General features: G+C 43.4%; 1 long non-coding RNA gene across 1 annotated transcript; it reads left to right on the forward strand.

The window, feature by feature from the left end:
• The first annotated feature begins 705 nt into the window (after positions 1–705).
• On the forward strand, positions 706–19,559 carry LOC136626894 (uncharacterized). The gene is made up of 3 exons (XR_010792706.1): positions 706–765; positions 1,135–1,231; positions 19,485–19,559. It is a non-coding gene; the product is annotated as an uncharacterized lncRNA (long non-coding RNA).
• The last annotated feature ends 604 nt before the right edge of the window (positions 19,560–20,163 follow it).

Below are 20,163 nucleotides of genomic sequence, written 5' to 3' on the forward strand. Positions count from 1 at the left end.
CTGGCGAACCCGATCCTTCAGATGTAGAGTCTGGATGTCTCTATGCAGGTGAGATGATTGGCTCGTCATGTTGAACTTGGCAGGTTCAGCTGATATCAGTCATGTAAGAGCAGCTTCAGTGCTTCTTAAACCCAGTGCTCCAAATGGTGTTTTCTACAACATGGCAGAAGGTGTTTAAATAATTAAAGGGGTTTTACTTGCTGAGCATTGGGGGTCCAACCACTGCAACAGTCACCAATCCTGAGAACTGAGCTCAGGAGCGCATAACTGATGCGTTCAAAAATTTGTGCGTCATAACGCCCGTGTGACTGAGCCCTTAGACATTGCCTATATAGACAGCTAGTGTCTAATGCAGTAGAATGTCTTGTGAGTCCTATATCTGCCACCACTGCAGCTGCCAGAAAATGTCAGGACACCATAGTGCAGGAGGGGACGCCAATGATGCGCTATACTGCTGTCAGTAATTGACATTAGTATGAGCCGCCAGAGCTGGATTCGTTCAGCAACTAGTTCCGAGGGCCGCAGCTATTTCCTGGCCCTGCTTTATGTGTGACAGGAGTTCTGCAATAAAAACTAAATTTACACCCTATTTCCATTACACAAACAGAAATGTTAGCGTTGAAGGATAATTACATGACCTCTGACCACCGCCATCCCTGTCTTATATTTTCCAGTCACGAGGAGCAGTTTCCGAGATGTTACTGTGCAGATGGTTTGAGCAGACCGCTCCGGAGTCATGGCCGGGGTCCCAGCCTTTTATCTATGGTAGATCTATGTTCTTTTATCTCTCATTTGTCGGACGGACAGAATCAACAGATTTTCAAGCTATCCTTACAAGGGCTGATAGTCGCCCGAATAATCGCTCAAATGAGTGATTTCGAATGATTGTTGGCCTGTGTAAACATGGTCCTTGACAGAGCACGGAGCGAGAGTTACTCAGTTGTCACAATCAATGAGCGACTCCTGTTTACTGTGGATGGAGGCGGACCGGCTGATCCACAGCCTGCTCCACCTTAATTCACTTGAACCACCATAAAGCAGAGGAACGATAGTCACTGGATTGGCTGCTGGGCGCATACGTGTAAAGAGGCCTTTAGTCTAGGCCAAAAGTAAGTAACCAATTCCCTTTCCCAGGACATTTGGAACCCAGATCCTGATCTGCAAGATATGCCCAGAAGTCCTCCCAGAAACACCCAAGGGACAATCCTGCAAAGGACACAATAGTTGGCAGGTATGTAATGAGCACATTCACAGTTCTTACCTTACCTTGGAGACTGTATCCAACATTCACACAAGTGACTATAAAATGTTTTTGAAAAATCCGCATCGTGGCACTTCACTCGAGAGTTGCAAAGAGGTGCTGACCCCTGTACATTATAGCTTCTATATACACTATACATGTGAACATTTTCAGGTTGCACTGTATCGTTAATGATCCATTATTATTGTACATTGAGAAAATAGGAGATTATAGGACCAACAATGTTAGTATTAAGGCATATCAGTCCTGGCCAACTCTTAAACAGATTTAAAAAACAGCTCCAAAAGTAAGTTATTATGATACTGCTACAATTATGCCCCAATGTACAATAACCTAACTACTATAATACTACCTCCTATTTACAAGAATTTAACTACTATAATACTACCCCCTATGTACAAGAATATAACTACTATAATACTGTCCCCTATCTGCAAGAATAAAACTACTTTAATAGTGCTCCTGTGTACACGAATATAACTACTATAATACTGCCCCCTATGTACAAGAATATAACTACTATAATACTGCCTCCTGTGTACAAGAATATAACTACTATAATACTGCCTCCTATGTACAAGAATATAACTACTATAATACTGCCCCCTATGTACAAGAATATAACTACAATAATGCTGCCCTCAATGTACAAAATACAACTACTATAATACTGCCCTCCTATGTACAAGAATATAACTGCTATAATACTACCCCCTATATACAAGAATATAACTACTATTATACTTTCTCATATGTACAAGAATACAACTAATATAATACTGCCCCCTACGTACAAGAATATAACTACTATAATACTGCTCTCTATGTACAAGAATATAACTACTATAATACTGTCCCCTCTGTACAAGAATATAACTACTATAATACTGCCTCCTATGTATAAGAATATAACTACTATAATACTGCTCTCTATGTACAAGAATATGACTACTATAATACTGCCCCCTATGTACAAGAATATAACTACAATACTACTGCCCTCTATGTACAAGAATATAACTACAATAATGCTGCCCTCTATGTACAAGAATAAAACTACTATAATACTTCCATCTATGTACAAGAATATAACTACTGTAATACTGCCTCCTATATACAAGAATATAACTACTATAAGGCCTCGGTCAGACGGGCGTTTTTTGCCGTGATTTGCGGATCGCATGACGGATACGCATCTGCAAATCGCGTGATCAGGGCCGTAAAATCGCCGGAAAAATCTGCTCCTAGCCGCGTTTCCTTTGAAACGGGCCTGATTGCAGGAGCGCTGTCCAGCCCATTGAATTCAATGGAGCCGGCAATACAGCCGGCTCCATTGAAAGCAATGGGCTGCCGGCAAGCGCAGGATGAATTTTCGGGAAGGGCTTAAAAATATAAGCCCTTCCCTGAAAATCATCCAAAAATGTGTAAAAAGAAAAAAAAAATATTCCTTTTGAATGACAGCTGAGAGCTGCCCCTGATTGGTCCCTGCGCTGAGCCAATCAGAGGCAGCACTCACTCACCCATTCATAAATTCATGAATGGGTGTGAGTGAGAGCTGCCTCTGATTGGTGAAGGCTGTGACCAATCAGAGGCAGCCCATTCAGCAGGCGGGGATTTTAAATCCCCGGCTGCTGAATACTGCTCAGAGCAGTTCAGGAGAACTGCCGGCCGGCCGCGGCTGAACTCCGGCTGCACGGACAAGGTGAGTATAAATATTTTTTTCTTTTTACACATTTTTGGATGCTTTTCAGGGAAGGGCTTATATTTTTAAGCCCTTCCCGAAAATTCATCCCGTGCTCGCCCGCAGCCTATTGCTTTCAATGGAGCCGGCTGTATTGCCGGCTCCATTGAATTCAATGGGCGAATATCATTCTTCTCTGCCACAGCTGTTACAGCTGTGGCAGAGGAGAATTATTTCTGTAGTATATGTTCTCAATGGGGTCGGCGCTGCTGCTGCCGGCCCCATTGAGCGCATATAATAGAACACAAGGAATCGCAGATCGCAGATAGGCGCGATCTGTGATTTCTTGTGTCCTATAATTTATCGGACAAGCGCATAAAAAGCGCCCATGTGTCTGATACCATTGCAAAGCAATGGTTCTAAAAGATTGCAGATCGCAAGCGCATGCGCAAATCGCGCGAAAAAACGCCCGTCTGACCGAGGCCTAATACTGTCTCCTATCTGCAAGAATATAACTACTATAATACTGCCCCTGTATACAAGAATATAAATACTATAAAACTGCTTCCCATATTCAAGCATATAACTACTATAAAACTGCCCTCTATGTATAAGAATATAACTACTATAATACTGCCCCCTATGTACAAGAATATAACTACTATAATACTAACTCTTATATTAAAGAATATAACTACTATAATACTGCTCCTATGTACAAGACTATAACTACTATAATACTGTCTCCTATGTACAAGAATATAACTACTATAATACTGCCCCCTATGTACAAGAATATAACTACTATAATACTGTCTCCTATGTACAAGAATATAGCTACTATAATACTGTCTCCTATGTACAAGAATATAGCTACTATAATACTGTCTCCTATGTACAAGAATATAGCTACTATAATACTGTCTCCTATGTACAAGAATATAGCTACTATAATACTGTCTCCTATGTACAAGACTATAACTACTATAATACTGCCCCCTATGTACAGGAATATAATTACTATAATACTACCCCCTATGTACAAGAATATAACTGCTATAATACTGCCTCCTATGTAGAAGAACACAACTACTATAATACTGCCCTCTATGTACAAGAATATAACTACTATAATACTGCCCCCTATGTACAAGAATATAACTGCTATAATACTGCCTCCTATGTAGAAGAACACAACTACTATAATACTGCCCTCTATGTACAAGAATATAACTACTATAATACTGCCCCCTATGTACAAGAATATAACTGCTATAATACTGCCTCCTATGTAGAAGAACACAACTACTATAATACTGCCCTCTATGTACAAGAATATAACTACTATAATACTGCCCTCTATGTACAAGAATATAACTACTATAATACTGCCCCCTATGTACAAGAATATAACTCCTATAATACTGCCCCCTATGTACAAGAATATATCTACTATAATACACCCCCCTATGTACAAGAATATAACTGCTATAATACTGCCCCCTATGTACAAGAATAGAACTACTATAATACTGCCCCCTATGTGCAAGAATATAACTGCTATAATACTGTCAGTATGATTACTGTGAATGGAAGTGTGCTGTGTACGATTGGTCAGTCTTCCTAGAACATGAATTATTTACATAGCTACACTCCACCATGTTGCTTTTTAACCCTGTAGGGCTCGGTCAGACAAGTGGAGATCCGTGCGTCTTTCTGCAAAAAAAAGGCACCGTGTGCGGAAAAAAATCTGCATGACCACGTCCATTGTCATACATACATTCTATCTTTGGTAGGTGCGTATTTTTGCCAGCACATGCGGTTCGTTTTTTTTTCTGCACGGAAAAACACACGGCTCTCCACTCGTCTGACCGAGCCCTAACCATGATCTGTGCATCCAGAGCTGCCTGAGTACGGTACAGATTCAGCCATTCAATGCAGAGCCATTTCTTTCTCATAGAGACAACTGCTTCTCTGCCTATGAACCTTTGCTTCTTCACTTTTGCCCAATGCAGCGCACTCTCACCAGCTGCAGTAAGCTGCGCTGCCTTTATTAGACGCTCTTCAGCCTGACATCTCCCCCCTCCATCGTCCTTGTTTTCCTTTTTCTTCATTTCCGACTTTCAGATTTTACACCCTGGCTCAGTGTTTAATATGACAGCGCACAGCAGTGACACATCGTTGTAATACCTGCAGCCCACCCACTTGTCACTCGCTGCCGGTGACATCAGCGCTCCGAGCCACGCAGCCCTTATATGGCTTCTGAGAGTTTGGGAAGAGAGCCAAGAGATTATGTTCAGTATTTCTGCCAGTGGGAGTCTGTGTGAAGTAATCTGGGTGGAACAGTCAGAACTTAAATAATGCACTTCCATCCTTAAGATCTTCTTCTGACTCCAATAAGACCTGATGTGTTATTATAAATGCCATAAATATACATTAGTCATCATCAAGCAACCCATTATCTTCTTGCGTATTGTCCTTTAATACTCATTCCTCCTGCCTCTGAGTGATCTTGGTCTCCTGTAACAGTCATTACAGTCTCCATGGGGGCCGGGTCATCACCCAACTTTCCACCAACTCGAAATAGCAGATCAATCCTCATTGTTATACAACTCTGTTTCTTTTCTCCTGTTGAAAGTCAGTCTTTACTGTATTTCTGACATTCTATTCATGAAACGGGTTTAGGATTATTAGTTAATAGGCTCTCCTAGATGGGGAAGCGCTTAAGCTACCCTTGCAAATGAGATAGCTTAACGAACATTTGGCCAACAGTTATCTCTTCTGATTCCCCCATACACATGCTCACTCACTTCAGCCGAGTGTGCATGTCTATGTGTAGTGAGGGAAGTAAGTCATTGCCAGATACCTCTGGCAGCAGTTTACCTCCCAAGAACAAAAGGATTGGGTAGTTGAAATGCAACTGTTTAATCCTTATCTCTCCCATCATCTGTTGTTGGGGGAGAGTTGGGAGGCTGCCATATGCATTAGCCAATTGACCTCTCTTACTGAAATTGGCAGGTTCAGCCTATTAGCCCTTTCCAATCCACTGTCTGTCGTTTGAAGACATTATGATTTAAGGCTGTACAGCTCTGATGTTGGAAGACGTCCATCGCGGTTCTCTTACTGTATATTGCCAGCCTCTCTGCTGTTGGAGCCTATCCAACCTGTCACCTCCAGCAGTACTGGCTTTAGCCAGCATATAGCGCCGTTGTATAATGGTAGAAAAAGAGTAAGCCCCCTAGGAAAACCAGGATACAAATTGGATTGGAAAGGGTTAATATGTAATGTGTATGGCCTCCTTTAAATGGGTTTTCCCACTTCTATCTGTTTTGCTGCAGACAACTAGACAACTCCATACATTGTGCAGTGGCCCTGGTTGTACTGGAGGCTGACTCCTTTAAGTAAATGGGATTCAGCTTGCAGTACCAACCCAGGCCACTGTCCAATGTATGGAGCTGTCTGCTTCCTACAGCAAAATGGCTAGAAGTGAGACAACCCCTTTAAGATCTGGTTAAAGGGGTGTTCACATCTCAGCCAAACATGGTCGCATTGGGAACACCACTGGTTATGAGATAGCCGGGCGGACATAAACAGCCAAGCTTGACAGGGATACGCTGTTTTTATAACTCTGGAGCTCTCCATGACATAGTTTCTACTTACAAACATTTGTAAAGAAGCGGCAGCATGAGCGGTGAAATAAAATCCAAAGACTTTATTATTCTATGTTTAAAACCTTGTGACAAACAAGGTTTCGACCTTCTCAGTCTTTTGTCTAGCCCTGAGAAAGACTGAGAAGGTTGAAGGCTTGCCTGTCACAATGTTTTACACATGGAACAATAAAGTCTTTGGATTTTATTTCACCGCTTATGCTGCTGCTTCTTTATAAATATTTGGACTTTGAAGGGGACAATCGGTTCATGGTTCATTTTTCCATGTCAACCCTGTTTGGGAGTCAACTAACCAGTGTGTGCTGCTGGACCTTACAACTTGTATACTTTCTACTTGCATCTAATTCACTTCAGCTGGTATTTCCATTTCCCTCTATTCATTCTACAAACGTCTGACGAGTTCTTTCAAAAAGATAGATGCTGTTCATACTTCCTGACCCAACACTCCAGTTTGTCCCACAGATGTTCAGTAGGGTTCAAGTCGGGACTCTGTGCAGCCAGTCCAACCAGTGTAAAACAGCATTGGATGTGTGACAAGACACGTTGTCTTGTTGGAAGTATTGCTGACCATTCCCAGAGTATTGCCACATTGTTAGCAGCACATCATTGTCTAGAATGTCAGGGTACTCCTCCGTGTTCATGGTTCTTGTCACTACAATCAACAGACCGTGCCACGTAAAATATCTCCAAACCATAACAGAGCCTCTGCCATATATAGCTTTTGGCACAACACACTCAGACATCGTCCACACCCAGGTACAGACATCTGATTTGAACATGGAGTAGTGGGATTCGTCACTCCGTAGAACGTTCTTCTTGTGCTCAAATGTCCAATGCCATGCTCCTTGCAACATCGTAGACAGGGCATTTCATCTTCTTTGAGAGAACTTACCAGACATTTGCAGGATGAATGGAGGGAAATACAAGCTGGAGTGTATCATATGTTAGGAGAAAGTATACCACGGAGAGTATCTGATATTATTAGGACCAAAGGAGCTCCGTTAAATATTAACATATGGAAATAAATACTACTTTTGATTCTTGCACAGGTGTCCAATTACTTTTGGTAAGATAGTGTATTATGGCATATCGCATGCAGGATGTCATTGTATGTCAAGTAAAGTTGACTGTGCTTTTAAATATAATTTAAACAAATATGTCAGCAGAGACCAGGCAGACTTATACCAAAAGGATACTTTTTGACAAACGCCCAGTTACTTGAAGTTCGTAGATATGACTGATATATATATGTTTAGAAATGTTTCCGGCACTTACGGCATACTTACAGGTTGAACATACTGTACTGTGAACAGAGCCTCAGATACACTAGCTAGGTAGGCAATATCATGTACAGTATGATAAGCTTAGCCGCATGTAGCTCAATTGACAACATCACACATGCCAAGCTTGGAAACACTGGCACAAGTGGCAGTATCTCACAAGATAGGCTTAGATACACTTTTACAATGTTGGCAGGCCTGGGCTTTACAAGTTTGGTGGATGAACTGCTCATCCACTGTCTGCCATCTGGTCATAGTGTATATAACATAATATCTTAGACATGGGCTGTTGCCAATGAGCGCTCTGTTTTGGCCATCGCTGCGGCACGAAATTGATGTTGATGCCAAAGACACGATTGCGAGAGGCTCAGAAAGGGATGTCATGGTTTCTGAAGTAGCAGTAAGAGAAAAAAAAAACAGCTCAATGTCTTCCGTCAGTCCCAGTTCTTGGATCACACTGCATCTCGGCGCCACAAACACAGGCTGGATCTACAATTGCTATTCATGTGATGGTGTCTGCAGCTTGAAAAAAATAAGACATCTCGACTGTAAAAACTTACAATCTAGGGGACTTAGTGCTTGTAACCCAATATATGTCTTAATGGGATCTGGCCCAAGTCAAAAAGATTAGCATAATAATTGTGAAAAATTAATTAGGAACATTGCAGCATCGTCTGATGAAAAGTTACATTGGAAAATTCAGTTTTTTTTCTAGAGTTCCCCTTTGAACTTGTGGTGGTCGTTTGGCTAAATGCCCCACATTACTGGAGGATATTGCCCAGTGGTTTTGATAGCCTAGGCAGTACTTGTGGTGCGTTGGTTTGCTATCCAATCCATGGTGTCTATTGATTAGTTACCCTGGTCCCAGGTGTCCACTGGTTCCCTGTTACAGTCCTGCAGCTGCTGATTTAGTGCCATGGTTCCTCTAGTCCTTGGCGTTAATTGGTTTACCTGGTGGACAATGGTTTAATGCCTCAATCCCTCATGCCCAGTGGTCTAGTGTCTCAGTCACTGCTGGCCGGTAGTTTAGTGCTTCATTCTGTGGTGGCTGATGGCTTTATGCTTTAACTCCTGGTGGCCAGGTGGTTTAGTGCTTCTATGATTGGCAGACAGTAGTCTAGTATCTCAGCCCCTGTTGGCCGCTGGCTTAGTGTCTCTTTCCTTGGTCGCCAAGGGTGTAGTGTCTCAGCCCCTGGTGACTGTTGGTTTAGTTCTTCAGTCTCTGTTTGCCAGTGGTCTGAAGCCTTAGTCCGTGTGTCCAGTAGTTTAGTTCCTCCACCCCTGCTGACTGATGATTTAGTGCCTCGGCCCCTGCTTGCTGGTGGTTTAGTACCTCAGTCCCTGGTGGCCAGTAGTCTAGTATTTCAGCCCCTGCTGGTGGGTTGCTTAGTGGCTCATTCCCTGGTGGCCAGTGATTTACTGCCCCAGTCTCTAGTGGCCCTTGATGACCAGAGGTTTAGTGCCTCATTTCCTGGTGGCGAGTTATCTGGTTTCTCAGTACCTGCTTAGTGCCTTATTATGTGTTGGCCAGTGGTTTAGTGCCTCAGCCCCTAGTGGTCAGTGGTTTAGTGTCTCAGCCCCTGGTGGCTGGTAGTTTAATGCCTCATTCTATGGTGGCTGGTGGTTTAGTGTCTCAGCGGCTGCTGGCTGGTAGCCTAGTGCCTCATTCCCAGGTGGCTTAGTGCCTCAATCCCTGGTGGCCAGTGGTGTGATTCCTCCATCCATGGTGTCCAGTAGTTTAGTACCTCATTTGCTTGTGACTGATAGTTTAGTACCTCTGCCCTTGGTGGCCAGCGGCTTGCTATCTCAGGTCCTGGTTCTGACGATATCTACTGACATAGTTTCTGTGATCCAGAGACCATTTTCCATTTGAGCCAGATCAGCGACTCGTAAAGCGGCATTAAAGTCACTTAACACTCTCTTTGGCCATCAATTCTCTTGTTTGTTTAACAATTTCTTCAGCAGCATGGCCACTTTAATTCTCTGGTTCTTTCCTCCCCATGTTCTTCTGTTGAATTCTCTATTATATATTTCACCCCCTCAATTTCTCCTCCCAAGTTTGTGGGCTTAGTCTGCCTCCAGTATATACACAATCCTGTGCTGGAGCGCTGAACGTCTCTCACGCTGCGCCGACAACCCACACACTACTGTAACACATAGAGGATCTTTATGTAATTGCTGAACTGAAGCTGAAAAGTCCCGAATCCTATTCTCACCACTGCACAGATTCATTATAGCAGAGTCACTTATCATTTCTTCCATGTTTAATTGCTTTTTACAGTCTGTATATAGCCTGGGCATCTCCTGGTATATAATAATGTAGATACAGCTGGTATAACCTGGATATCTTCTCTGTATAATTCTATATGTGCAGCTCATATAAGTTATGCCTCTCCTGTATATAGTGATATAAACCATGCTGGTATAACCTGGGTATCTTCTGTATATAAATTACTATGCAAATGGTTTAAGCAGGTGTGTAAAAAAACTATTTTTGTCAATTAACAAAATGCAAAATGAGTGAACAAAATAGAAATCAAAATCAATTCAATATTTATTGTGACCACCCTTTACCTACACAATGACATCAATACTTTTAGGCACAAACTCCAGGATTTTGTAGGATTATAGTCAGGTTACAGCGTCCCATAGGGTGACCCCAGATACAGGGCATACGTTGAGGAGCGGGGAGGGTAAGATGCTGACATGTCACGTTGGCACTTACCATGCTCTCTCCCGGAGGGACACATATAGCCATGGCCAGGGCAGTGCTGGGCCTCTTCTGGAGACCCCTAGGAGAGGGATGCCCAATAAACGGTAGAACAGGGATAGTAGTTGTCACGGGTGACGCCACCGTTCCGATACACACCGGAATGACCTTTGGTGAAGAATAAATGAGCCTCAGACAGATATAACATACCTCAGGTCCCTGGGAACAGTCAGGGCCTGGAACAACTTTACTTAAACAAACTCCAACAGCACAAGGCAAAGTAGACAATCTTCCAAGTGCAGGCATTTAAACAGACTTGATTAGGAGTACCTCCACACGGCGATCCCAGGCTTCAGTACGCCTGTGTGTGAACAATTGAAGACGCGTACCTCCACCCAGCAGTCCCAGAATTCAGGATGCTTAGGCGTGAACAATTGAAGAAGAGTACCTCCCTCGGTGGTCCCAGACTTCAGGACGCTCGAGTGTGAACAATTGATAAAAGCACCTCTGCACTGGGCCTTGGGGAAAACTCCACTTATTTCTCTCTCACGCTCTCTCTCCAATTGAGGTTCACTCCTCGTTCATGCTAGATCAGGCAATCCAGGGTACCACTCCTCCTCTTCTGTTCTTCACTACATGAGGGTTAAAAGTATCCCCATGTAGCTGGCACTGTTTATTAGGAAACTAGAAAACATAGATCTCTTCCCGCTCTCAGATACTCCTATTTATACTCTCACTCATACCATGTGACAGGACATAAATTAATACATTCACAGGCAATCTGCAGGCTCTTGCAGACACTTAACCCATTACACTCTGCAGCTGTGCAATACACATAACAGAATCACTAGACAGATTTGCACAGCGCACCATACATACTCATACATAGAGGGAAACACAGTCAATAATGGAAACAGAAACTGCTGTGTAGGAGGTTTAAAACTGCGTGAGAAACAGATAAATTCTGCTACAAAGGGGAGGTTGTGGAAGACAGTTTAATTTTATAGGATATAAAAACAGCATTTTACCAGCAGCACACAATGTCAACCAGAAGTGGTGGAACTAGAAACATGTAACAGCCACGTCAGAAACACCATCCATCATTCCAAGACAAAATCCATAATATGACCTCATGCACACGGGCATAAATTCCCACAGAATTTCCGCCCATGCCCGCGGCCATAGGATTGCATTATATGATGCAATCCTATGCAGACAGCCGCGATTTGACCGCGTGAAAACAAGCTTAACAAAGGCCCAGAGGGTCGAAACATAGCTTGTATTTCTTAGCGTGGAAGAATAAAAACTACTGTTTTATTTTGCACCCTTCTTTATTATGAGTTTCATGTCACAGGTCATACATCATGGCAAGACTGAGCACAGCAACAAGACACAAGGTAGTTATTCTGCATCAGCAAGGTCTCTTCCAGGCTACGACCCCCCTCGTACAGGCGTTGTTGAAAGCGGAACGTTTTAAATCGCAGCCCTTTGCCGTGTTTTACTTTAGTTTTCGGGCCCACTGCGATGTTGCGGCTGATTACGACTGTTAGTACTCCTCATCATTGACGAGGAGCGCTAACCGCCGAATATAGAATAGACTCTGCTCGAAAATCGCTGCGTTGAAAAGCGCTGCGATTGAGTGGCTGTCTGCGGCTGTGTGAGGGACTCCATTGAAAACATTGGGAGCCTCTGACAGCGTTTAGTGCTGCACTGAAAAAACATCTGTGTGAGGGAGGCCTAAAACTTTAAAGCAGACTGAAGTTTCAAGGTGCGCTGTAGATGCAGTGGTCGGCCAAGGAAACTTAGTGCAGCAGATAAAAAGCACATTGTGCTTTCTTCCCTTCAAATTTGGAAGATGTCTATCACATTATAATCTAGGCCCCTTTACATGGAACGATATCGTCCAAAAATTGTTCAACAAGCGAAAATGAATGATAGTTGGGCAGTCTAAACGCAGCCAACGCCGGAAGGATGAACGATAATTATTATAATCGTTTGCTTTTTGTACGTCCATTTTATGCAGGCATAAAAATCATCGTTGGCTCGTTCAGCTATCGTTCAGTTTAAATAGCGCTCCTTCAGTCATTCTCATTCACTTATACAATGAATGTGAATGACTAAACGATTTCTCGTTTGAACGAGCCAATAATGTACAGTCAAACCTCTAGTTCCGTTGGTAATCCGTCGGAAAGCAATCGGCTAAACTTGAAACCAATGAAACTAGAGGTAATTATTTCCATAGGAATCAATGTAAATCCAATTAATTTATTCTAGACAATCCAAAAAAACAAACAAAGCACATGTTTGTACAGCGTTTAGCGCTGCTTTTTCAGTGCAGCGCTAAGCGCTGTACAACGCTCCCATTCATTTCAATGGGGCTGTTCACACAAGAGTTTTCAGCCTTGCGTTGACCATTGAAATGAATGGGCAGCGGTTTCAGCACTGCCAAAAACGCGGCACAACTTGGTACCGCGTTTTTGGCAGTGCTAAACGCCCTAGCTACACTGCCTGAGAGAAAAAAAAACAATATACTCACCTAGCAATATACTCTCCGTCAGTGTCCCGAGGGCCGCTCTCCGGAGCTTCGTGCAGGCTTGTCAACCCAGCAGAGCATCTTGCTAGTGACGGGGGATTGAAATCCTCCGCCTCCAGCAAGAGATTGCTCTGATTGGCTGAGTGACAGCCCGCTCAGCCAATCACAGCCAGTGCTGGATGCTCCAATCACAGCCATTCATTCACGAATGGCTGTGATTGGAGCAATCCATGAATGGCTGTGACATCAGCAGCGAGGTCACGTGGACCGCGGGTGAAACCAGAAGGAATTGACAAAAGAAGAGACAAAATCCTGCAGTGGAGGATCAGCAAAAATGGAAACCGGCGAAAGATGAAGGCGATGAAAGTAGATGTATGACTGTATTTGCCAGTATAAACCAGCTGCATGAGTGCACGAGCTTAGGGCTCCCGAACACAGATGCATTTGCATGCTTATTTGCTCCCTAAACATCTGCGCTCGGAATTTACAGCAAATAGAACCCATTGATTTAAATGGGTTCCTTCACACAGTGCGCAACTGCGCACCAAAAAATGACATACGCAGTTTTGTATGGAAAATCGAAAACACCTGGGACTAAGTAGGCTGGCCCACCTACCTAGACATTAAAAAGCGCTGATACGGTCGCAATAGCACACGGCTATGCGCCCTGCATAGCGCATATACATCACTATATCATGAGAGTATATATTCTTACGCCGGTGCGTGGACGTCCTAACTCTGACATTGTTTAAATGAGAAATTGTCTCGCTTGAACGGACCCTTAGAACCTGGTTTTGTATGCCATCGGGACCCGGTGATTTGTCTATTTTAATCTTGATAGGACGGCTCTGCGCTTCTTCCTGGGTTAGACTGGTGACATTTAGTGGAGAGTTTTCATTATCACTCTGTATCTCATCTGACATTTCATTTTCTTCTGTGAATACACTGGAGGGAAAAGAATTTAATATATTTGCTTTCCCTTCATCCCCCTCTGCAATGTTTCCTACAATATTGATTGAAGGGGCAACACTTTCCATTTTTATCTTTTTACTATTTATACAACTGAAGTACAGTTTAGGGTTAGTTTTACTCTTTGGCAATGACTCTCTGTCTCCCTCTTTGCTGATTTTGTCTTCTTTTTACATTATTCTTTTTTCGTTCTTAGGTTTTTAGTGCTTCTTCGCTGCCTTCTTTTTTTTAGTAGTTTGAAAACTTTAGTTTTGCTGTTTATTTCCCCTTTACTTCTTTATTGAGCTCCTATTCCTAACCCTTTTATTCCTGTTTTTAAATATTTCCCATTTATTGTCCATATTCTTAGATTTGGGGACATTGTCTCAGTCAGTATGGTTAAGGGCATCTCCGAACTGATCAAACTTTGCCTTCCTACAGTTTAGTATTTTCGTAGGACCCCTATAAAACTCCCTTTTGAAAGACAAGTTGAAATTTATTATATTATGGTCACTATTTCCCAGGTGCCCCTGAACCCGCACCTGTGTTATCCTGTTAGGTCTAATGAATAGCTAAGCGCTGCCTGTAATTGGCTGAGTGCTCAGCCAACCAGCACAGCCCTTTCAGGAGGCATGGATTTTTTAATTCCCGCCTGCTGAAAGTGCTGGATAGCAGTGTCGGGGAGCCTGAGCGGCGGATAGGGTGAGTAAAGAAGAATTTTTTTGTTTTTTCCAACAGCTAAGAATGATTCTCAGGGAAGGGCTTACATTTCAAACCCTTCCCTGAAAATCATGCTGCGGGGGTTGCCTAAAGAACACAGCTTTCAATGGAGCCTGCAGCAGCAGCGCCGACCCCATTGAAAGCAATGGGATAGCATCCTGGACTTTTGCCATAGCTGTCACAGCTGTGGCAGAAGTCCGCGATATATTCCCTATGTTTTCAATGGGGCTAGCGCTACTGTCACTGGCCCCATCGAAAACACTGAGCGATATCGCAGATTTCTTCTCTGCGATGCGAAGCTCTACTGAAACATCACAAATGAGTATGAAACCATTGAAAATCATTGGTTTCATAATCATCGCTGTCGCATCGCAGGGAAAAAAATCGCAAGTGGGTGTCCACCCTAATAATTACCTCATTGTGAGTTGTCCCTTCATCTATTTGCCTCAGTAATCGATTTTCAGTGACTTCTGTTATATATGGTGGCCTATAGAAAACCCCTTATGAGGATTTCATTATTCCTCCATCTATTTCTACCCATAGAAACTCCACATGTTCATCTCCCTCCCATATATCCTCCTGTAATGTGGGCTTTAAACAGGATTTTGCATAAAGACAAACCTCTCCCCATTGTGGCTTTTTATGGTCCGTTCTGAACAGCCTGTAACCCTGTAAATTCACCACCCAGTTATAGCTTTGTCCAACCAGTTCTCCGTTATTCCCACTATGTCATAGTTTTCCTCAGACATTATTACTTCCAGTTTGTCATCGTTATTGGTCAGACTTCTAGCATTAGTCACCATATAGCTCAGAAGGTTTTGGTTATTTTTTACTTTAAATGTATCCCTATTAAAGGGGTTGTCCTGCGAAAGCAAGTGGGGTTAAGCACTTCTGTATGGCCATATTAATGCACTTTGTAATATACATCGTGCATTAAATATTGGCCATACAGAAGTTATACACTTACCCCCTCCGGTGTTGGCGTCCCCGTCTCCATGGCGCCGACCGAAGCCCTCTTCTCCCTCGATTAGACGCACTTGCGCAGTCTGCTCTTCTGTTCTGTTGAATGGGGCCGCTCCGGCGTGCTCGCGCCACACAGGTCTTCTGCGCATGCGAGCACGCGAGCACGCCGGAGCGGCCCCATTCAACAGAACAGAAGAGCAGACTGCGCAAGCGCGTCTAATCGAGGGAGAAGAAGGCTTCGGTTGGCGCCATGGAGACGGGGACGCCAACTCCGGAGGGGGTAAGTGTATAACTTCTGTATGGCCAATATTTAATGCACGATGTATATTACAAAGTACATTAATATGGCCATACAGAAGTGCTTAACCCCAACTTGCTTTTGCGGGACAACCCCTTAAACTGTTCTGTCAGTTCTAACTGTACTAACCCCTCCCACCACCCCACCCCCATTTCCATTACTTAGTCCCAGATCGCTGTCTGCACTATCTTCCCCGCTATCTCTCTGATTGTCCTCCCCCGAGTCGCAAGTTTAAACATTCCTCCAACCTTCTAGCCATCTTCTGCCCTAGCACAGTTGCACCCTCCCCATTGAGATGCAGCCCATCCCAGAACCTGTAGCCGACAGCAAAGTTGGCCCAGTTCTTCAGGAACCCGAACCCCTCCTTCTTACACCAACTCTAGAGCCACTTGTTTACCTCTCTAATCTCCCGCTGCCTTTCTGGGGTGGCACATGGTACAGGTAGTATTTCAGAAAATACTACTTTGGAGGTCCTTGCCCCAAGATTACATCCTAGTTCCCTGACATTGTTTTTAAGGACTTTCCACCTCCCTCTAACTTTGTCATTAGTAATGTGTACCATGACCGCTGGTTCCTCACCAGACCCTCCCAGTAATCTGTCAATCTGATCCACGATGTGACGGACTCAAACACCAGGAAGACAACACACTGTTTGACAATCACGGTCTTTGTGCCAGTTCCTCCAAAAACTGTGTGCACATATACTTAGAAGAATTGATGCTGTTTTAAAGGTGAAGGGTGGTTACACCAAATATTGATGTGATTTAGATTTCTCTTTTGTTCAATCACTTTGCCTTTTGTTAACTGACAAAATGAACATCTCTGTTTTTGAAAGCATTCTTAGGCTGGGTTCACATGGGACGGATTTCCCATAGTAATTCAGTGCGGAATTTCTGTGCGTCAAATCCACCCACAGCTCCTAATCCTGGGATTAGCCAGCCATGTGGACAAGATTTTGCAAAAATATCGTCCACATGGGGCGGCCAGTCCATCGCGGCAAAGCCGTGGTGAGCTGGCGCTGCGGCGCGGAATTGACAGCACAGCATGTCAATTCCTTTTTTTTTTCCCATTGTGGCCTCTCTCCTCTCTATGGGGAGAGGAAGCCGCAATAGAATGGACGCGGGTTTTGAAGCAGCGCTTATCCTGTGGAAATCTTGCGGTTTTTCGGTACGGCCAAACCGCGAGATTTCCGCTGGATTTCTGTCCTGTGGGAACCCAGCCTAACTTTGCAGCATTTTTCAACACTTACCTAAAATTTTGGCTGGTAAAAGTTACATATTTTGTGCATAGGGATTTGGGCCATGCCGGTATAACCTGGGCACCTTTTGATAAACAGTATAATTCATAGAATCATACACAGTATTATACACCTACAATGATATGAGTTGATGCTGGTATAATATGGGTATCTTCTGGTACATCATTTTATATATACAGCTGGTATAAATTGAGCAACTGCCATGAGTACAGTGAATTGGGCATTGCTAACATATTGTACATAACATCTTGTAAGATCTGAAGATTGACACCTGCAGCTACTTATTCCGACCCCCGTATAATATAAAGCCTTATGACAAACAAACCCGGCAGGATCCCACTTCCTGTTGATACTTGTGTTGCTGTTATTTGTTACATTGTCTCAGCTACAATAGATCCGCATGCAGCTGCTGTCTGGTACATGGAGTTCAGAACGGTTTAATGAGAGGGAGATGGAGAGGAGGGGCGTGATCCGGGGTGGTGCAGAACACAGTGTTATGTATCAGGAGTGGGCCTGCTCGGGATGGGAAACATTCCAGGCAGCAATGAGATTTTTTAAGAAGGAAGGAAAGACGAGAGGGATGGAGGGGGCAAATGGTCTGTGGGTGTGAGGTTGGTCCATCATAGAGGGTACTGGGAAAGCAGAGATCCTGAGCTTCATCCACATAGTACAGAAGAACGACTGATATCAGTAAAGAAATATTCCCACCACAGACACCTTATATCCACAAGATAAGCCATAAATGTCTGATAGGTGCAGGACTTGCACCTATCCCAAGAACTGCTTCCCGCTGATTCCAGCTTGGCTCTCCTCTTCCTTCTGTCTGAGGTGGTCAGGTTTTACAAAAACAGCCAAACGCATTGTTTTATGCTGTTTCCATACTACCATAGCAATGAATGGAAGCTGCATAAATGGTGTAGCACAGTGATCTAGGTTGTTTCCAGATCCTAGAAGTTACTGAAAGCAGAATGCTACATTATTTCCAAAACTCCCATTTACTCCTACCAGGGATATGGAAACCGACCAGAACAGCCGATTCAGAGAATTCAGTAATCCCGGCCACCTCTGCCAAGGCATATAGACAGGTTTACCACACATGATTGACTGAGATAGGAACACCCCTTTAAAGGGATTCTGTCACCAGGTTTCTGAAGTTTACTTGGAGCTGAGCTCTGAGTCATGGAGGCGGGCCGTGCTGGATTCTCCCCACCCGCATGCAGAGTGACAGCTCTTTCCCCTGCAGTGTATAGGGAGAGAACTGTCACTCTGTATACTACAGGCGGGAAGAGGCCGGCCCAACTGGAGGTTCCAACGCAGATGTGAAACTGGCCTAACCCTAATTAGACTGGAGCTGAAGTCCATTAGTGCGTTCTGATTACTCCACGTAAGAAGCTGTATTTAGGGGAAATTCTATAACAAATAGTCCCATGCATTTAGCGCCCTGTCAAATCCAGTACAAGTGCTGATTGGAAGTTCACAAATATCCATCTCCCTCCTCTCACACTTGTAGGGCATGACACAGTTCTGTTCTCAATGTCAGCACTGGCATGGTTGGTAGTGGGTAGCAGAACTGATGGGACTAAATTTGAGCCATGCAAGAGCTTAATGGGTAAGGATTGGATTTAGTGCTGAAAATCAGAACATTTATAAACTATGCAAACGTATTCAGAACATTTGGAACTAAAGCATCATGGGAAATTATTTAGCGGGAAAACTTCAAGTACAATCCTTACCTACTGGTTGGTCACCAGCGTAATATGGTGCTGACTTGAGGAACTTGGGTCAGTTTTGTGGAAGATATTTTCTGAAGGTGTAGTGCTTATTTATATCCTACAGGAAAATATCGGCCATGCGGTTTCCAGCTATTACGGCTCTACTATCCCTCCACATAAAGAAGACCCTAGGGTCTGCATAATGCTACCTAGAGTAACTTCAGCTAGTGTATTTCACATTAAATCAACATTGTATAAAAACCTTCCTGGTGTTATTCATTAGATTTAATAGGACGAAGCATTGTGGATCTTCAGCACTAATAATCACAATGTTCTTGTACTGTCCACATGTCCCATCCAACCATCTGCTCTACATTCTTCCAATTAGATTGCAAGCTGTCATGACGGCCAGACCATTTGTATAATTGGGTGCATTGTTATTTCTTTTTCAGAAACTTCATAAAGATTCAGCATGTGACATAAACGTAAAGCATATCTACACTTTAAGATGACTTTTCAGAATACGCCTTCACGTGTATGCATGAGGAGTAACACAATATCTGGCAATTTTATGACTTGTCTTCTTCATTTTTTAGCAGCTTTCGCCTCTGCAGGCTCCATCACTAATCTTCAGTTGTCCTTGAGCTGGTGGGCATAGAATAGCTGCTTCCCACCTCTCCTTTCCATAGACTTCTATGGACAGCATGTAATCTGATCTATCAGTGAGCTGTTAGTGGATTTTAGCAGTGTTTAAGAGTGAGTAAACAGTTTAGGTGAGAGGAAAAGTACTGATAAGTGAAAAAAACATTTTTCTCTGATAAGATATATTACCAAGTTTTTTATATTTGGTTCCACTATGTCTTGTAACCCCTGGTCTGGAAATGCCACAACAAAGAATACCTAATAGTCCAGCACTGAGGACTACATTGGCAGTGTGATAGTATGTCGGGAAGGCTCAGGATTCTGTTCTGATGGAAGCCCATATGAATGTATGGTACTTTTATTTGCTTAACTATGTATAATATCATAAAAATCATCCAACAATCTAGCATCTCTTCATATACAAACTCCATTCCAGATGGGCACAGCTCAAAATTAAATCCCCAACCTCAATATTGATTGGGGGCAGTG

The sequence above is a fragment of the Eleutherodactylus coqui genome, chromosome 5 (genome assembly GCF_035609145.1).
Source record: "Eleutherodactylus coqui strain aEleCoq1 chromosome 5, aEleCoq1.hap1, whole genome shotgun sequence".
NCBI lineage: Eukaryota > Metazoa > Chordata > Amphibia > Anura > Eleutherodactylidae > Eleutherodactylus > Eleutherodactylus coqui.